The following is a 12,324-nucleotide window of genomic DNA, read 5'->3' as shown; positions in this document are numbered from 1 at the left end:
CCCACCCCACCCAATGCAATAGGTGCGCCGTTGCCGTGGTTACTCGTAAACACGCTGCAGTATCTCTGTGTGTGACTCACAGCTGCTCCAATGACCTGATTAGTGGAGTCACATGACGCAGCTATGCTTTCTGTCAACAGACCAATATGATAAAGACACTCGCCCCCCCTCCCCCCTCCACCCTGACCTCTTCTTACTGTTAATCACTCAGTCAGTCAGTATGTCTGTCTATTTCTCCTCCTCTCTCTCTCCCTCTATCTCTTCCTCACCACCCCTCCCTTCCTCACCCTCTCACCCTCCCTCCCTCTATCTACACCCCCCCAACCCACCCAATCCAATAATTTCAAAATAAAAGCCACATGGAGGGAATTTTTACTGTAATGTTTGTGATGAGGCCTATTAATTAAAAACGTCTTAGTTTGAATAACAAACATTCTGTCTCCCACTACGAATATTACTCGTACTTCTAGTACTACAACTGATACTTCTACTACCATACTACTAGTATTTCTACTGCTATTAATACTACAACTACTACTAATGTTATTACAAATACGACTATGGCTAATAGTATTACAGCTGTTTCTACTGCTATTGATACTAAACCTACTATTACTGCTAGTACTACTAATACCACAATTATAACTAATACTACTACTAATATTACTACAAACAATTTTAAACAAATTTAAGCTCCTGCAACTTCTGTTTTTAGAAAATCTATTGAAATTCAGCTTCCCCACTTCCTGTATTTTCAGCAGTTCTTTAAAATAATTTCAGCTATTCTTATGCCTCTATCAACAGCAATTTTTCACTATTCATTTCTGTATTTTTTTGCAATATTTCAAATTTATTTCAGCTGTTTTCATTTCTGCTTTTTCAGCAAATCTATTGAAATTCCTTTCAGCTTCTCCCATTTCTGTATTTTCAGCAATTTCAAATTCATTTCAGCTTTTCTAATATCTATAATTTCAGCAAATGTATTCAAATTCCCTTCAACTTTCTGTATTTTCAGCTATTTTAAAAAGTTCATTTCAGCTTTCAGCTTTTTGCATTCCAACGCATTTTCAGCAGGAAATGCATTTTCTAGTTCAAATTCATTTCAGCTTTTCTAATATGTGTAATTTCAGATGTATTCAAATTCCCTTCAACTTTCTGTATTTTCAGCTATTTTTAAATATTCATTTCAGCTTTCAGCTTTTTGCATTCCAACGCATTTTCAGCAGGAAATGCATTTTCTAGTTCCGACTTATTATTCTATTTCTTCCGCGCCCCCTTTCAACTCCTTCACATTTTCAGCTATTAAAATCCTTCAAATATTAAAATGTTCAGCTCCTTTCTGGCTTGAGGGCTATGACTTTTCAGCTTTCTACCTCTTATGCTTGAATTTATATAAATCAATAATCATTAATATTTTAACATGGTTTTCAAATGGAGTTTGTATTCAAATCCTCCTAAACTTCTTCAACTTTCAGATTTTTCAGCTTCGCAAATCTTTCAGCTACAGACACCATTTAAACTTTCAAATGTTGACACAAGTCTTAACTATTTTATGAAAAAAACTGCTTCTTGATATCTATTGTACTTTTTTCATAATCACTGATTATGTTTCACTAGTTCTTCGCTCCGTTTCTGACTTTTACATGAGTGTGTATTGCGTCTGCTAGAGTGGAGAGCTCGAGGCTAGAGTGTGGGGCATCGCAGGAATCTGGTTAAAAAAATATGGAACTTCTGTCCTTGCAGCCAAAGTATACACTCTAGAGGCTTCATTTCTTCAGATTAATGAGGGTATGGTTGTGCTGATTGGATTAATGTGTTCATGGAATCCCAGAGTTTTTTAGTTTTGGCGCAAGGAGTGTTTGAGTGACACAACCTCTGGCAAAAGCCCCATAGGCTCCAATACAAATCTGCCGACATATTTCTCACAAAAATCCACAAGGTACACGTTCTGTAAACGGCCATAGGAGCCGTATTTATTACCGGACAGACATAAAAACACATCCACGCGTTCGGTAGAGTCTTGGGTCTCATACAAACGCCGTATTTTTTAGATAGCTGTTATAGTTTTGCGCTGGTTCTCATTTGTTTGAGGTGTGGATTCTGTGTAACTCGCTGTCCTGTGTCTGCACTTTTGCAGCCGCACAGGTGCGTCGTTGTCGTGGTTACGAGCACTCACATGCTGCAGGATCTGTCTGTGGCTCACAGCTGCTCCTTGTGACCTGATTAGTGGAGTCACATGACGCAGCTATGCTTTCTGTCAACAGACCAATATGATAAAGACACTAGCCCCCCTCCCCCCTCCACCCTGACCTCTACTTACTGTTAATCACTCTCAGTCAGTCAGTCAGTCTAATTCTCCTCCCCTCTCCCTCTCTTCCTCACCACCATTCCCTTCCTCACCCTCTCACCCTCCCTCCCTCTATCTACACCCCCCCACCCCACCCAATCCAATAGGTGCGCCGTTGCCGTGGTTACTCGTAAACACGCTGCAGTATCTCTGTGTGTGACTCACAGCTGCTCCAATGACGTGATTAGTGGAGTCACATGACGCAGCTATGCTTTCTGTCAACAGACCAATATGATAAAGACACTAGCCCCCCCTCCCCCCTCCCCCCTGACCTCTACTTACTGTTAATCACTCTCAGTCAGTCAGTCAGTCTAATTCTCCTCCCCTCTCCCTCTCTTCCTCACCACCATTCCCTTCCTCACCCTCTCACCCTCCCTCCCTCTATCTACACCCCCCCACCCCACCCAATGCAATAGGTGCGCCGTTGCCGTGGTTACTCGTAAACACGCTGCAGTATCTCTGTGTGTGACTCACAGCTGCTCCAATGACGTGGTTAGTGGAGTCACATGACGCAGCTATGCTTTCTGTCAACAGACCAATATGATAAAGACACTCGCCCCCCCTCCCCCCTCCACCCTGACCTCTTCTCACTGTTAATCACTCAGTCAGTCAGTATGTCTATTTCTCCTCCTCTCCCTCTATCTCTTCCTCACCACCCCTCCCTTCCTCACCCTCTCACCCTCCCTCCCTCTATCTACACCCCCCCAACCCACCCAATCCAATAATTTCAAAATAAAAGCCACATGGAGGGAATTTTTACTGTAATGTTTGTGATGAGGCCTATTAATTAAAAACTTCTTAGTTTGAATAACAAACATTCTGTCTCCCACTACGAATATTACTCGTACTTCTAGTACTACAACTGATACTTCTACTACCATACTACTAGTATTTCTACTGCTATTAATACTACAACTACTACTAATGTTATTACAAATACTACTATGGCTAATAGTATTACAGCTGTTTCTACTGCTATTGATACTAAACCTACTATTACTGCTTATACTGCTAGTACTACTAACACCACAATTTCAACTAATACTACTACTAATATTACTACAAACAATTTAAAACAAATTTAAGCTCCTGCAACTTCTGTTTTTAGAAAATCTATTGAAATTCAGCTTCCCCACTTCCTGTATTTTCAGCAGTTCTTTAAAATAATTTCAGCTATTCTTATGCCTCCATCAACAGCAATTTTTTAATATTCATTTCTGTATTTTTTTGCAATATTTCAAATTTATTTCAGCTGTTTTCATTTCTGCTTTTTCAGCAAATCTATTGAAATTCCTTTCAGCTTCTCCCATTTCTGTATTTTCAGCTATTTCAAATTCATTTCAGCTTTTCTAATATGTGTAATTTCAGATGTATTCAAATTCCCTTCAACTTTCTGTATTTTCAGCTATTTTTAAATATTCATTTCAGCTTTCAGCTTTTTGCATTCCAACGCATTTTCAGCAGGAAATGCATTTTCTAGTTCTTCTATTTCTTCCGTGGCACCTTTCAACTCCTTCACACTTTCAGCTATTAAAATCCTTCAAATATAAAAATGTTCAGCTTCTTTCCGGCTTCCGGGCTATGACTTTTCAGCTTTCTACCTCTTAAGCTTGAATTTATATAAATCAATAATCATTAATATTTTAACATGGTTTTCAAATGGAGTTTGCTTTTCAAATCCTCTTAAACTTCTTCAACTTCTTCAACTTTCAGATATTTCAGCTCCGCCAATCTTTCAGCTACAGACACCATTTAAACTTTCAAATGTTGACACAAGTCTTAACTATTTTATGAAAAAAACTGCTTCTTGATATCTATTGTACTTTTTTCATAATCACTGATTATGTTTCACTAGTTCTTCGCTCCGTTTCTGACTTTTACATGAGTGTGTATTGCGTCTGCTAGAGGCGGGACCTCGAGGCTAGAGTGTGGAGCAGCGCAGAAATCTGGTTAAAAAAGTATGGAACTTCTGTCCTTGCAGCCAAAGTATACACTCTAGAGGCTTCATTTCTTCAGATTAATGAGGGTATGGTTGTGCTGATTGGATTAATGTGTTCATGGAATCCCAGAGTTTTTTAGTTTTGGCGCAAGGAGTGTTTGAGTGACACAACCTCTGCCAAAAGCCCCATAGGCTCCAATACAAATCTGCCGACATATTTCTCACAAAAATCCACAAGGTACACGTTCTGTCAACGGCCATAGGAGCCGTATTTATTACCGGACAGACATAAAAAGCACATCCACGCGTTCGGTAGAGTCTTGGGTCTCATACAAACGCCGTATTTTTTAGATAGCTGTTATAGTTTTGCGCTGGTTCTCATTTGTGTGAGGTGTGGATTCTGTGTAACTTGCTGCCATGTCTCTGTCTTTTGCAGCAGATCGTTAATGAGCACAGGTGCGGCGTTGTCGTGGTTACGAGCACTCACATGCTGCAGGATCTGTCTGTGACTCAGCTGCTCCAATGACGTGATTAGTGGAGTCACATGACGCAGCTATGCTTTCTGTCAACAGACCAATATGATAAAGACACTAGCCCCCCTCCCCCCTCCACCCTGACCTCTACTTACTGTTAATCACTCTCAGTCAGTCAGTCAGTCTAATTCTCCTCCCCTCTCCCTCTCTTCCTCACCACCATTCCCTTCCTCACCCTCTCACCCTCCCTCCCTCTATCTACACCCCCCCACCCCACCCAATCCAATAGGTGCGCCGTTGCCGTGGTTACTCGTAAACACGCTGCAGTATCTCTGTGTGTGACTCACAGCTGCTCCAATGACGTGATTAGTGGAGTCACATGACGCAGCTATGCTTTCTGTCAACAGACCAATATGATAAAGACACTCGCCCCCCCTCCCCCCTCCACCCTGACCTCTTCTCACTGTTAATCACTCAGTCAGTCAGTATGTCTGTCTATTTCTCCTCTCTCTCTCTCCCTCTATCTCTTCCTCACCACCCCTCCCTTCCTCACCCTCCCTCCCTCTATCTACACCACCCCACCCCACCCAATCCAATAGGTGCGCCGTTGTCGTGGTTACTCGCTCACACGCTGCAGGATCTCTGTCTGTGGCTCAAAGCTGCTCCTATGACCTGATTAGTGGAGTCACATGACGCAGCTATGCTTTCTGTCAACAGACCAATATGATAAAGACACTCGCCCCCCCTCCCCCCTCCACCCTGACCTCTTCTCACTGTTAATCACTCTCAGTCAGTCAGTATGTCTGTCTATTTCTCCTCTCTCTCTCTCCCTCTATCTCTTCCTCACCACCCCTCCCTTCCTCACCCTCTCACCCTCCCTCCCTCTATCTACACCCCCCCACCCCACCCAATCCAATAATTTTAAAATAAAAGCCCCATGGAGGGAATTTTTACTGTAATGTTAGTGATGAGGCCTATTAATTAAAAACTTCTTAGTTTGAATAACAAACATTCTGTCTCCCAACCCCCCCTCACCCAATTCCATCATTACAAACTAAAAGCCTGAATGATTATCTGTACCTTAACCATGAAGCGGTTTCGTTGAAATACGCATTGCTCTTTCAAATACTACTATAACCACTACGAATATTACTAGTACCTCAGTAGAACTACAACTGATACTTCTACTACCATACTACTAGTATTTCTACTGCTATTAATACAACTACTACTAATGTTATTAAAAATACTACTATGGCTAATAGTATCAGTATTCCAGCTGTTTCTACTGCTATTGATACTAAACCGACTTCTACTGCTAGTACTAATACCCAAATTACAACTAACATTACTACAAACAATTTTAAACCTCTTTTTATTCATCTCAGCTTTTGTTATTTCTGTACTTTTTAAAATTCATTTAAGCTCCTGCAACTTCTGTTTTGCAATATTTCACATTTATTTCAGCTGTTTTCATTTCTGCTTTTTCAGCAAATCTATTGAAATTCCTTTCAGCTTCTCCCATTTCTGTATTTTCAGCTATTTCAAATTAATTTCAGCTTTTCTAATATCTTTTATTTCAGCAAATGTATTCAAATTCCCTTCAACTTTCTGTATTTTCAGCTATTTTTAAATATTCAGCAAATGTACTCAAATTCCCTTCAACTTTCTGTATTTTCAGCTATTTTTAAATATTCAGCAAATGTATTCAAATTCCCTTCAACTTTCTGTATTTTCAGCTATTTTTAAATATTCAGTGCAGCTTTCAGCTTTTTGCATTCCAACGCATTTTCAGCAGGAAATGCCTTTTCTAGTTCTTCAACTTCATCTTCTTCTATTTCTTCCGCGGCACCTTTCAACTCCTTCACACTTTCAGCTATTAAAATCCTTCAAATATTAAAATGTTCAGCTCCTTTCTGGCTTGAGGGCTATGACTTTTCAGCTTTCTACCTCTTAAGCTTGAATTTATATAAATCAATAATCACTAATATTTAAACATGGTTTTCAAATGGAGATTGTTTTCAAATCCTCCTTAAACTTCTTCAACTTTCAGATATTTCAGATCCGCCAATCTTTCAGCTACAGACACCATTTCAACTTTCAAATGTTGACACAGGTCTCAACTATTTTATGAAAAAAACTGCTTCTTGATATCTATTGTACTTTTTTCATAATCACTGATTATGTTTCACTAGTTTTTCGCTCCGTTTCTGACTTTTACATGAGTGTGTATTGCGTCTGCTAGAGTGGAGAGCTCGAGGCTAGAGTGTGGGGCAGCGCAGAAATCTGGTTAAAAAAATATGGAACTTCTGTCCTTGCAGCCAAAGTATACACTCTAGAGGCTTCATTTCTTCAGATTAATGAGGGTATGGTTGTGCTGATTGGATTAATGTGTTCATGGAATCCCAGAGTTTTTTAGTTTTGGCGCAAGGAGTGTTTGAGTGACACAACCTCTGCCAAAAGCCCCATAGGCTCCAATACAAATCTGCCGACATATTTCTCACAAAAATCCACAAGGTACACGTTTTGTAAACGGCCATAGGAGCCGTATTTATTACCGGACAGACATAAAAACACATCCACGCGTTCGGTAGAGTCTTGGGTCTCATACAAACGCCGTATTTTTTAGATAGCTGTTATAGTTTTGCGCTGGTTCTCATTTGTTTGAGGTGTGGATTCTGTGTAACTTGCTGTTCTGTGTCTGCCCTCTTGCAGCCGCACAGGTGCGGCGTTGTCGTGGTTACGAGCACTCACACGGCTGCAAGATCTGTCTGTGACTCAGCTGCTCCAATGACGTGATTAGTGGAGTCACATGACGCAGCTATGCTTTCTGTCAACAGACCAATATGATAAAGACACTAGCCCCCCTCCCCCCTCCACCCTGACCTCTACTTACTGTTAATCACTCTCAGTCAGTCAGTCAGTCTAATTCTCCTCCCCTCTCCCTCTCTTCCTCACCACCATTCCCTTCCTCACCCTCTCACCCTCCCTCCCTCTATCTACACCCCCCCACCCCACCCAATCCAATAGGTGCGCCGTTGCCGTGGTTACTCGTAAACACGCTGCAGTATCTCTGTGTGTGACTCACAGCTGCTCCAATGACGTGATTAGTGGAGTCACATGACGCAGCTATGCTTTCTGTCAACAGACCAATATGATAAAGACACTAGCCCCCCTCCCCCCTCCACCCTGACCTCTACTTACTGTTAATCACTCTCAGTCAGTCAGTCAGTCTAATTCTCCTCCCCTCTCCCTCTCTTCCTCACCACCATTCCCTTCCTCACCCTCTCACCCTCCCTCCCTCTATCTACACCCCCCCACCCCACCCAATCCAATAGGTGCGCCGTTGCCGTGGTTACTCGTAAACACGCTGCAGTATCTCTGTGTGTGACTCACAGCTGCTCCAATGACGTGATTAGTGGAGTCACATGACGCAGCTATGCTTTCTGTCAACAGACCAATATGATAAAGACACTAGCCCCCCTCCACCCTGACCTCTACTTACTGTTAATCACTCTCAGTCAGTCAGTCAGTCTAATTCTCCTCCCCTCTCCCTCTCTTCCTCACCACCATTCCCTTCCTCACCCTCTCACCCTCCCTCCCTCTATCTACACCCCCCCACCCCACCCAATCCAATAGGTGCGCCGTTGCCGTGGTTACTCGTAAACACGCTGCAGTATCTCTGTGTGTGACTCACAGCTGCTCCAATGACGTGATTAGTGGAGTCACATGACGCAGCTATGCTTTCTGTCAACAGACCAATATGATAAAGACACTCGCCCCCCCTCCCCCCTCCACCCTGACCTCTTCTCACTGTTAATCACTCAGTCAGTCAGTATGTCTGTCTATTTCTCCTCCTCTCTCTCTCCCTCTATCTCTTCCTCACCACCCCTCCCTTCCTCACCCTCTCACCCTCCCTCCCTCTATCTACACCCCCCCAACCCACCCAATCCAATAATTTCAAAATAAAAGCCACATGGAGGGAATTTTTACTGTAATGTTTGTGATGAGGCCTATTAATTAAAAACTTCTTAGTTTGAATAACAAACATTCTGTCTCCCACTACGAATATTACTCGTACTTCTAGTACTACAACTGATACTTCTACTACCATACTACTAGTATTTCTACTGCTATTAATACTACAACTACTACTAATGTTATTACAAATACTACTATGGCTAATAGTATTACAGCTGTTTCTACTGCTATTGATACTAAACCTACTATTACTGCTTATACTGCTAGTACTACTAATACCACAATTATAACTAATACTACTACTAATATTACTACAAACAATTTTAAACAAATTTAAGCTCCTGCAACTTCTGTTTTTAGAAAATCTATTGAAATTCAGCTTCCCCACTTTCTGTATTTTCAGCAGTTCTTTAAAATAATTTCAGCTATTCTTATGCCTCTATCAACAGCAATGTTTTAATATTCATTTCTGTATTTTTTTGCAATATTTCAAATTTATTTCAGCTGTTTTCATTTCTGCTTTTTCAGCAAATCTATTGAAATTCCTTTCAGCTTCTCCCATTTCTGTATTTTCAGCAATTTCAAATTCATTTCAGCTTTTCTAATATCTATAATTTCAGCAAATGTATTCAAATTCCCTTCAACTTTCTGTATTTTCAGCTATTTTAAAAAGTTCATTTCAGCTTTCAGCTTTTTGCATTCCAACGCATTTTCAGCAGGAAATGCATTTTCTAGTTGTTGGAATGCATTAACGATGCATTCCAAGTATTGTTCTTCGAATCTTTATTCTTCAGCTTCTTCTATTTCTTCCGCGGCACCTTTCAACTCCTTCACACTTTCAGCTATTTAAAATGTTCAAATATTAAAATGTTCAGCTCCTTTCTGGCTTGAGGGCTATGACTTTTCAGCTTTCTACCTCTTATGCTTGAATTTATATAAATCAATAATCATTAATATTTTAACATGGTTTTCAAATGGAGTTTGCTTTCAAATCCTCCTAAACTTCTTCAACTTTCAGATTTTTCAGCTTCGCGAATCTTTCAGCTACAGACACCATTTCAACTCTCAAATGTTCACACAAGTCTCAACTATTTTATGAAAAAAACTGCTTCTTGATATCTATTGTACTTTTTTCATAATCACTGATTATGTTTCACTAGTTTTTCGCTCCGTTTCTGACTTTTACATGAGTGTGTATTGCGTCTGCTAGAGTGGAGAGCTCGAGGCTAGAGGCTGAAGCAGCGCAGAAATCTGGTTAAAAAAGTATGGAACTTTTGTCCTTGCAGCCAAAGTATACACTCTAGAGGCTTCATTTCTTCAGATTAATGAGGGTATGGTTGTGCTGATTGGATTAATGTGTTCATGGAATCCCAGAGTTTTTTAGTTTTGGCGCAAGGAGTGTTTGAGTGACACAACCTCTGCCAAAAGCCCCATAGGCTCCAATACAAATCTGCCGACATATTTCTCACAAAAATCCACAAGGTACACGTTTTGTAAACGGCCATAGGAGCCGTATTTATTACCGGACAGACATAAAAACACATCCACGCGTTCGGTAGAGTCTTGGGTCTCATACAAACGCCGTATTTTTTAGATAGCTGTTATAGTTTTGCGCTGGTTCCCATTTGTTTGAGGTGTGGATTCTGTGTAACTCGCTGTCCTGTGTCTGCACTTTTGCAGCAGCTCGTTAATGAGCACAGGTGCGCCGTTGTCGTGGTTACGAGCACTCACATGCTGCAGGATCTGTCTGTGACTCACAGCTGCTCCTTGTGACCTGATTAGTGGAGTCACATGACCCAGCTATGCTTTCTGTCAACAGACCAATATGATAAAGACACTCGCCCCCCCTCCCCCCTCCACCCTGACCTCTGCTCACTGTTAATCACTCTCAGTCAGTCAGTCAATCTAATTCTCCTCCCCTCTCCCTCTCTCTCTTCCTCACCACCATTCCCTTCCTCACCCTCTCACCCTCCCTCCCTCTATCTACACCCCCCCACCCCACCCAATCCAATAGGTGCGCCGTTGTCGTGGTTACTCGCTCACACGCTGCAGGATCTCTATCTGTGGCTCAAAGCTGCTCCTATGACCTGATTAGTGGAGTCACATGACGCAGCTATGCTTTCTGTCAACAGACCAATATGATAAAGACACTCGCCCCCCCTCCCCCCTCCACCCTGACCTCTGCTCACTGTTAATCACTCTCAGTCAGTATGTCTGTCTATTTCTCCTCTGTCTCTCTCTCCCTCTATCTCTTCCTCACCACCCCTCCCTTCCTCACCCTCTCACCCTCCCTCCCTCTATCTACTCCCCCCCACCCAATCCAATAATTTCAAAATAAAAGCCCCATGGAGGGAATTTTTACTGTAATGTCTGTGATGAGGCCTATTAATTAAAAACTTTTAAGTGTGAATAACAAACATTCTGTCTCCCACTACGAATATTACTCGTACTTCTAGTACTACAACTGATACTTCTACTACCATACTACTAGTATTTCTACTGCTATTAATACTACAACTACTACTAATGTTATTACAAATACTACTATGGCTAATAGTATTCCAGCTGTTTCTACTGCTATTGATACTAAACCTACTATTACTGCTTATACTGCTAGTACTACTAATACCACAATTATAACTAATACTACTACTAATATTACTACAAACAATTTTAAACAAATTTAAGCTCCTGCAACTTCTGTTTTTAGAAAATCTATTGAAATTCAGCTTCCCCACTTCCTGTATTTTCAGCAGTTCTTTAAAATAATTTCAGCTATTCTTATGCCTCTATCAACAGCAATTTTTTAATATTCATTTCTGTATTTTTTTGCAATATTTCAAATTTATTTCAGCTGTTTTCATTTCTGCTTTTTCAGCAAATCTATTGATTCCTTTCAGCTTCTCCCATTTCTGTATTTTCAGCAATTTCAAATTCATTTCAGCTTTTCAGCAAATGTATTCAAATTCCCTTCAACTTTCTGTATTTTCAGCTATTTTCAAATATTCAGTGCAGCTTTCAGCTTTTTGCATTCCAACGCATTTTCAGCAGGAAATGCCTTTTTGTTGGAATGCATTGAGATGCATTCCAAGTATTGTTCTTCTAATCTTTATTGTTGGAATGCATTAACGATGCATTCCAAGTATTGTTCTTCGAATCTTTATTTCTTCATCTTCATCTTCTTCTTCTATTTCTTCCGCGCCACCTTTCAACTCCTTCACACTTTCAGCTATTAAAACCGTTCAAATATTAAAATGTTCAGCTCCTTTCTGGCTTGAGGGCTATGACTTTTCAGCTTTCTACCTCTTATGCTTGAATTTATATAAATCAATAATCGTTAATATTTTAACATGGTTTTCAAATGGAGTTTGCTTTTCAAATCCTCTTCAACTTCTTCAACTTTCAGATTTTTCAGCTACGCCAATCTTTCAGCTACAGACACCATTTCAACTCTCAAATGTTGACACAAGTCTTAACTATTTTATGAAAAAAACTGCTTCTTGATATCTATTGTACTTTTTTCATAATCACTGATTATGTTTCACTAGTTCTTCGCTCCGTTTCTGACTTTTACATGAGTGTGT

General features: G+C 40.6%; 1 protein-coding gene across 1 annotated transcript in view; it reads left to right on the top strand.

Moving 5' to 3' along the window:
• grm5a (glutamate receptor, metabotropic 5a) overlaps positions 1-12,324 on the top strand; it is a 102,966-nt gene that overhangs the window by 65,516 nt on the left and 25,126 nt on the right. The window lies entirely within an intron of this gene.

Source organism: Gasterosteus aculeatus, chromosome 7 (genome assembly GCF_964276395.1).
Source record: "Gasterosteus aculeatus chromosome 7, fGasAcu3.hap1.1, whole genome shotgun sequence".
Lineage (NCBI taxonomy): Eukaryota > Metazoa > Chordata > Actinopteri > Perciformes > Gasterosteidae > Gasterosteus > Gasterosteus aculeatus.
The sequence above is the reverse complement of the archived record's forward strand: the minus strand, read 5'-3'. Positions and strand labels throughout refer to the sequence as shown.